Source organism: Pteropus vampyrus, unplaced genomic scaffold (genome assembly GCF_000151845.1).
Source record: "Pteropus vampyrus isolate Shadow unplaced genomic scaffold, Pvam_2.0 Scaffold573, whole genome shotgun sequence".
Taxonomy (NCBI): Eukaryota; Metazoa; Chordata; class Mammalia; order Chiroptera; family Pteropodidae; genus Pteropus; species Pteropus vampyrus.
Window position 1 is genome coordinate 529,912 of NW_011889354.1, and position 7,968 is coordinate 537,879.

Genomic DNA, 7,968 nt, shown 5'->3' on the forward strand with positions numbered 1-7,968 from the left:
TTTCCTGATCATTAGGTAAATATGAAGATCTCTTATACACAAACACATATACAAATACATATACACACACCCCATATGGTTAACATGTACATACACATACACCACTTTTCCACCTATAGCTGAATCATTTTGCATGCTGTCAGGGAGTCTATAATATAAATGACATAATGATGTAGAATACATAGAGGATCTATATGCTTAATAATCAGTTTTCGCAAACCTGCTATATGTTTTGGTCTGGTTGTAATTTCTAATACCTTAATGATTCTGCTGCTACCTAAACAGAAATTGTCCCAGGTACTCATATGTATTAATTCCCTTCATCTAGTAAACCTAGTAATGCTGCTTCCAATCCAATTTAAAAACCATTACAAGGTAGTGACTTTTAAACCCATTATAATTTAGCTAATTTCTGTGAAATTTAGTTAGAAGAAAGCATCTGTTCATTTGCACATCTGTAAATTACTTTTAATTGCACTTTTCTCAAGTGAGAAAGAAACTCTATCTGCAATGCAATTTGTATTTCTGACCGCACAAATGCTAGTAATCACCTGTGCTTTATATATAATTTGATTTTGGGTTACATAATCTCATTTTGCTATTAATCCAGACTTTTATGTAATTTAGTGACTGCAGGTTTGATCTTGAGTAGGCTTTAAGATGCAAATGGAAATGGAAACTGTAAGATATTTGATTATTCATGTTATTTACTTATACAAGAAGAGAGAGCAAATTTCATAGGTAGACATGGCTAATTCTGGAAGTGGAAAATGTGTGAATACTATTACATTCATATTTAATGATTTGGGTATTGAAAGTTAAAACAAATTTCAAATATGAGGTAGTCTAATAGCTTACATTTTATCTAAGACTTATTCATTCAATAAATCAGCTCTTTGTCTTATATCAGGCATTTTGAACTACTAATTACCAACATCAATTCCTGCCTTCTAGTAACAAATAGCAGTTTCCAAATTAAATTTGTTGGCATCGAAATATGTCAGTAGAAAAATTTTATCATTCTATAAATATTCTGAACTGATTATTGCTCTGTTTCATCTGCCAAAATTACAAGCCATTCTTTCTTTCTATATCCTTGTTGATTCATTTCCTGACAATCAAAGTTTCAGAAATAGCTAAGTAACACTTTAGTAGGAATTTTCTGTGCATCAACATTTTCTAATGCCAAGCTACCTGAATATATCTAAAATTGGCTTTTGACACATACGCAAAAATATCTCTCCAGAGAATCTTTATGAATGAGCCCTAGGAATGGAGAGGAAAGAACATGTGATCAAGTTAGAATCCCACAGAACAAGCAATGGCAGTATACATATAATTTTCAAAAATTGCTCTAACAACAGAAAATTCACATCTAAATCGTTAGGCCTTATGAAGGATATAATCTAAAAATTTTAAAAGGAATGATTTTAAAAAGTAATTCGCAGATGACTTCTCAAACAGAATTATAATAAAGTTAATCCCACAACTTTAATCTCAGGACAATTGCTTCTACCATTGTTTAAATATCTGAGACATAAAATGTATATTGATATATACTATTTTGAACAGAAAACACAGCTTATTAACTCAAAATTAGAATACGTATGTTGTATAGTTTTAGCAGCTCAACCTTTTATGCCCAACTGTCCATATTCTTCAGGAAAGTGCCCAGGTTTAGGGAAGAATGAAACTAATTATTCTTGCTAAGGCTGAGTTAGCTGGCTTATTAAGCCGATTTGGCCAACTGATTGAGCTGACCTACCCAAACTGTGATTTAAAAAAAAAAAATCGCTAACCAAAGAACACAGCCTCTGCCAAAGATATTCCACTCATAGGCTTTCCAGAATAACCAGAATGAGTGTGTTCCGTTGCAACTCTTTTCTCTACAAACATCTATGAGATTAGATATGGGGCTCGGAAGCAAAACTAGAAGATTTAAATATGGGAAATGATGTCATGGGCCTAAAACACCATAGCTCATACAGACTGGCTCCAAACCACCTCTTTGCCACCACTTTCTCAGCAGTTCTTAAGTGAAGAGTGAATGAAGGCTGCTCTCATCGCCTGCTGTCTACCTTTCCAGACTGTTGTTTATGTATGAATAGCAAGTTGTAATTAGTTGCTATAAAAATGCACCATGTCATTAATCTCAATCTTATTCTCTATTTTAGTTTTTTAACTGAAGTCTTCAGAAAGCCCATGGATACCTTTATATAAACGTTCAAAAAATACAATCACTCCTTTCAAAATCTCTGCAAATAGTAAAGTAGTTGGTAATCGCCAGAGAGAAAATTTTTCTGAATTATTTTCAGGCACCCCCTGCCCAACACATGTTGACCTCTTACGTTAGTGGAAGAAATGGAAAGTAAGGCACCACTCAAGTCTCATGGTATTTTTAAAGAGAGGTATTACATAACATTTCAATAATAGCAAAGTGGAGGCAATTATAAAATTAGTAAATATTAATAGTTTTCAAAGCAAATTATAATATTCCAGATTTTTCTAAAAACTAGTAAATATTTTAAACCAAAAATAATAAAAAATTTATAATTACTACACAAAGATGTAAATGACCATTAACTTATGTTGAATGTTCAGTACTTTAAATTACCCAAATCATCAGATTTGATGTAATCATTTATACTGATTCATATATAGACTAGCTTTTAATAAGAAACTCAAAATTTTTGTTTATTCAGAAAAATATAGAATAAGAATAAACTTAGATCCTACTATTACACTTTCCATTCTAATGCTCACAGATATCTCAGGAGGTAGATAAACACTCAGGAACACAAAAATACCTGAACACAAACAAAAGAAAATTTAGAGTGTTTTTAGAAAAAAAATTCGAGCACCAGAAAAGAGGGCCTTTTGCTGAACTTGACCAAGAGAATATACAGCTTGACATAAATCACCATTGTTTAAATATATATTAGGTCAGGCTACTCATAAAATAAACATTACCATGTTTAAAAACTGTATCAAATAGCAATATTTGCTTTATGATAATTTCAAAATTAAATCAATATTAAGTAAAAGAATTGCAACAAGTGAAAATCATATGTTCTTTTATGCGAATAAGGCTTAAAATCAGAGAGCATTATTCTTTTATTTAATGTTAATTGTATTTTATTCAAAGCATAACATTTAAAAAATTACTTGGTCACCTAATTTATAGTTACCTGTTGGCTGCTTGGAAATATAACAGTTGTTCATCTCATAAAAGAATGAGATACTGCAGTTATTTCTGTAAGAAAAGTCTTGCAAATGTATTACAAACTGTAATTAATTTTTTAATGTCCAAGATTTGTTGTATTAATGAAATGACAAACTGTTATTATCAGCAGTTTACATGAAAAGTATCTCCTTTTATTTTAGCGCATACTTTCTCCCAAACAACAAAGGTTGGTGCCTCACGTGCTTCACTTATCTACTGTGACTGCAAATCCACCATCATCCCACATATGCTAATCTTTTATGGCAGAGGTCACTGAAGTTGTGCCAAAATTCAATAATTATGTTCAATCTAATGTAGCCATCCATACATTTATCTCATTGCTGGAATGTAGACCATTTAGAACAAAGCACTTCATTTAAATGATGAAACACTCATCAAAAATGCCCTGTTGTAAACACTTCTCAAGTTTTAAAAATTGTAGATAAAATACTGCTGTTATAAAGCTTTCTTTTTAATACAGAATTAACATTTACAGTAATTATTTAATATATCTTTTAATTGGGGGTGAACCATGTTATGTGCCTGTTGCATAACTGAAACAAAAACTCTGTCACACTTAATATGGTAAAGACTCATAATCTAAATTGACACTATAAATCCACCTTTTCTAAAGAGTGAAGTTTCCACACTATAAAGTAGAATAGGTTTTAATATTTATAAAGGATGGGAAAATGATAAATGAAGCAAATTCTTCAAGGTCTTCTTCACAAATAGAATACATTTAACAAACATATTGAAATATTTTTCTTTTTATAGTAATTGCATTAGAATATTGTTTTTAAAATGTCGATTCTATGAAGAAAACGTAATCAATGTTTTACATTTATGGTCCCAAAGAAAATTAGCTAATAATTCTGCCAAAAAGTCAACACTATTGAAATATTCAATTGTAATTCATAGCTACAGCAAAAGAAAGTAAATTTCTTAGCTTTTTCAGTAAAGAGCACAACATAAATTTTTCTCAATACTTGTTTCTACCTCAACTCAAAAGTATTTATCAATAATTGTGAACAAGTAAGTTTCTTCTAAACTTACAAACTAACATATCTGTATATTCTAGAAGTTCTACTTTTTATACCATTAACTTTGCTATGGTGTCTAATTAATCAAACAATCAAAACACACAAAAAATGAAAACAAAATAACAAAAACAAAAACCTAAAATTTCCAGTTAAACATCTCTCAGTGTATTGTAGAGAAATGTTCGGCCAATTTCAAAAAAGTAAAATAACTGATTAAAAATAATCTAAAATGAAAACACATGACAACATTATATGTATGGGAGCTAAGATTAAAATGAAAATAGAATTTGAAAATAATATTTTACGCAAGAATTATGCTGAATAAGACAAGCTATCTTATTTTTCCTGCACCTGTTTGATAACAGTAAATGATAAAATGTTCCCGTTTTTATCCAAATTTTGAAATATTTACCTTATATATTATCATTTTTTAAAAATACCAAAGTTTACATTAAATGATAATTCAACTGTGAATTCACTAGATATATAAAACTTATCCAGGTAAATTTTGGTAAGGAGCAGATGTATTTACTCTTTCCCAGTTTGTAACATCTATGTATTTTAACGTTGACTGATATGATAATTTCAAACACTCCATGTCTCAATGCAACTAATAGCAAAGGATACACAGTATCATAATTCAGTCCACAACAATACCAAAAAATATTTTATCTATACATAAGTTATACATATACCTAAATTGATCTGAAGGAAATCGAGCTGCATTTTTAATGCTAAAGTTTATTTAACATTAATTTTCACTTTTTCTATGACCTAAAATTAGCAACATTTTACACTGTGTAATAATAAAGGGAAGATAAACATAGTGATAAACATGAAAAACATACCTACTAAGACTGCTCTAAATCACGCTTCTTTAAAAGAGAATAAATCATGTTCTTATCAATATGTTGAAAAGAAACATGTCTATTTCAAAGTAAAAAATAAAGTTTCAGTCTAGATTATTATAGACTAAAATATAAGGCAATGCAGTATTTAGAATAATGATAATAAGATTTCTTAAAAAAACAAAAAAACTCCAGAGCAACAGAGATCCTACTTTTCTGCTTACTCTGCAATGTGTCTATTTTTAATACATAGTCTAAAGGTACTGCTGAAAATGGCTACTTAAATCTGAGGTTGTTAATATCTGGTTACTATAGTATTTCACAGCAACTTGTGAATTTAACTCTTAAAATACTGGAGTATAAACTAACGTATCGGCTTACGTGACAAAATTCAGTTAGAGTAAAATTAACAGCTCTAAAAATTGGGTGCAAGTGCCTTTGAGCTTCAGCATTTCTTTCATGAAAAATCTTTTTATTGCAAAACAGCAATTAAAGACAATTACTTAAAGTTATTCAGTCATGTTTATATACCGAACATTTCTATTAAAACATTTCTTAAAAATAATATCAAGGTATTAATAAATTTTATAATTTTATATAATTTCATAAAAAATGTTAACAGATTTAGAATCTCAAACACCATGGTATTTAAAACATATAAAAATCCCAATTAAAAAATGTTAAGCTTAATTGTACGTACAACCAACTTCTAGAAAACTTCATTACTTACTGTTCACTGAGTATTACTTACAGAGATTAACAGTTTTAAGAATTCATCTGTTACTTATCCTCAGTGTTTTGAATAACCCTTTCGTACTGTGTATGTCTCAATGAGATGACCATCCCTACTCTGTTGTGCTGAGAAAAACAAAAATTTCAGTAAATCTTCTTCTTTAAGATTGTTCTTATCCTGACATATTTTAGGTGACCACAAGCAGGAATTTATAATGATAAAAGCTACGATATACGGAAAAAATTTTTAAATGCTTGTTTCGTATTTATTGTATAAAGTCATTTTGACATACCTATACAACTGGTTGTGGCAGTTTTCAGACATGATTTCTAATCAAAAAAAAAAAAAAAAAATTGCTCCAGGTTCTTTAGAGAAAGCTTGCCGCTGGGAAGTTGATTTTGGCCAAGTGCCAAAATCATGTGCAAAGGGGCCTCATTAGGGATTCATGGCAGCCTTCAGCACTAACAAAAAATGTGACCCAACAGGCTAAATCAGTGACTAAAATTAAAAAGTAAGAGACAAAGACAACTTACTTAATATTCCTTCCAAAGCAACATTAAACTTTTTTTGGTAATTAAACCCTTGTTAGTCTAATGCAGTGTTCCTCTGTCCTCAAATGATTGTACAATTACTCTTTAAAACTTGTCAATTTCCCTTCTAAATACACTTTCTTTCTGAGGCCGTTCACAAAGATTTTGCTATATAATAAAACTCTAGATCCACTATAATCCGTTCAATACTAGAAAACAAAATCGTAAAAAATGCAGGCTACAGCATTCTCTTAAGATTTAAACAAACAAATAAAAAATAAGCAAACAATAGTCAGTACCTTTTAAACTTCTAAAAAAGTGAACACGCATACTCCAAACTCATGTCGGTTATGAGGAATCATTCTCACTGCCCAACTTTTCCCCAAAAAAGTAGATTTGATAGGTAGCCTTACCTAGATGTCTTCCGGCTTTTCTGCAGATCAAAAAGTTCCTGCCTAAGCACACAGATATTCTTTCACAAACCATAAAGGCCCTTTTATGAATCCAGCACTGTAACAAGCAGCTTTCCACACCACGTTGGGAGCCCAGTGCGTCAGCTCTCAAGATAAAATACATTGCTAATACACAATTAGTGGGAGAGGTTGTCTATTGGAGAATTTATCGTAACGAAAGAAGGAAAAAGGTTTTTTTTTTCTTTTCTTTTCCTTTTTTTTTTTTTAAAGCAAAGAGGGTGCGGTCAGATGTTAGGTTTTGCCTGAGAAAAGGGCCCTACACTGCACTAGTACCTAAATACTAGCAGAAGCTGCCTGGGAAGAGAGCCAATGGAAGGACTTTGTTTGACCCAGCTGCCAATCTCCCCTGAAGCCGTGCGCCAGACTAAACACTCACACTATTTTAACTCAAATCAGGCTACAGCAGCTGTTTGCTTTCCGGCTCTGAGCTCTGCACCCATCATGGCCTGTGCAGTTCACCCGGCAAGCTCTGCTAGCTGCCTGGCTGAAATCTGTTCCGGGTTGGGATTTGTCATTGGAGAATAAATTTTAACCCTATTTCTTGTGGTAAATATGGACTGTTTGTTGTTCGGCATTTAGATCTGGTAATTTGGGATAATTTTATGATCCTTTTAAGGAAGAGTGATATTTTATATCATGAAAGAGAATGGAGATTTGAAAGTAACTAGGATTCATATATTTCTTTGAAATTCTAACCTAAGCTCTTCTGATGTGTTCAAATCTACATTAAAATAACGTTTGCGTGTAGCAATAACAAGTTCCCTACTATGCACCTCCAAGAACAAAGATGGTATCCATTCGCCCCTACCCAGACTTCTTCAACCCTAACAAGGTAGAAAGTTGGCATCTTAGGACCAGAGGGACTCACATCATTCTCAGAGTCAGTTCTGACTGCTTAATGATCTGGAAAGTTCCTCCAGAGACAACACCTAAGCACATAAGTAGTTTGTTTTTCCTATATGAAAAAGTACCAAGTGGTCAAATTTATCTTTCTTAAATTTATAGCTTATTTAGTTACTAGGCTGAATGTAAAAATCATATCTTGAATTGTAAAACATTAGAATTTTCCCATTGGTAGTCTATAAAGTAAAAAGGAAACTAAAAAGAAATTAGAAAAG

The 7,968-nt window shown here is 31.3% G+C and overlaps 1 long non-coding RNA gene across 12 annotated transcripts in view; it reads right to left on the reverse strand.

The window, feature by feature from the left end:
• Window positions 1–7,689, reverse strand: part of LOC105308427 — a 294,626-nt gene extending 286,937 nt beyond the window's left edge. For 9 of the 12 annotated variants that reach the window (XR_002778027.1, XR_002778023.1, XR_002778026.1 and 6 more), the window contains exon 1: window positions 6,791–7,689. This is a non-coding gene — a long non-coding RNA (uncharacterized LOC105308427). Of the gene's footprint in view, window positions 1–6,676 lie in introns of all 12 variants that reach the window. The other 3 variants (XR_002778028.1, XR_897300.2, XR_002778029.1) reach the window with 3 other exon arrangements.
• Between the last annotated feature and the right edge of the window lie 279 nt (window positions 7,690–7,968).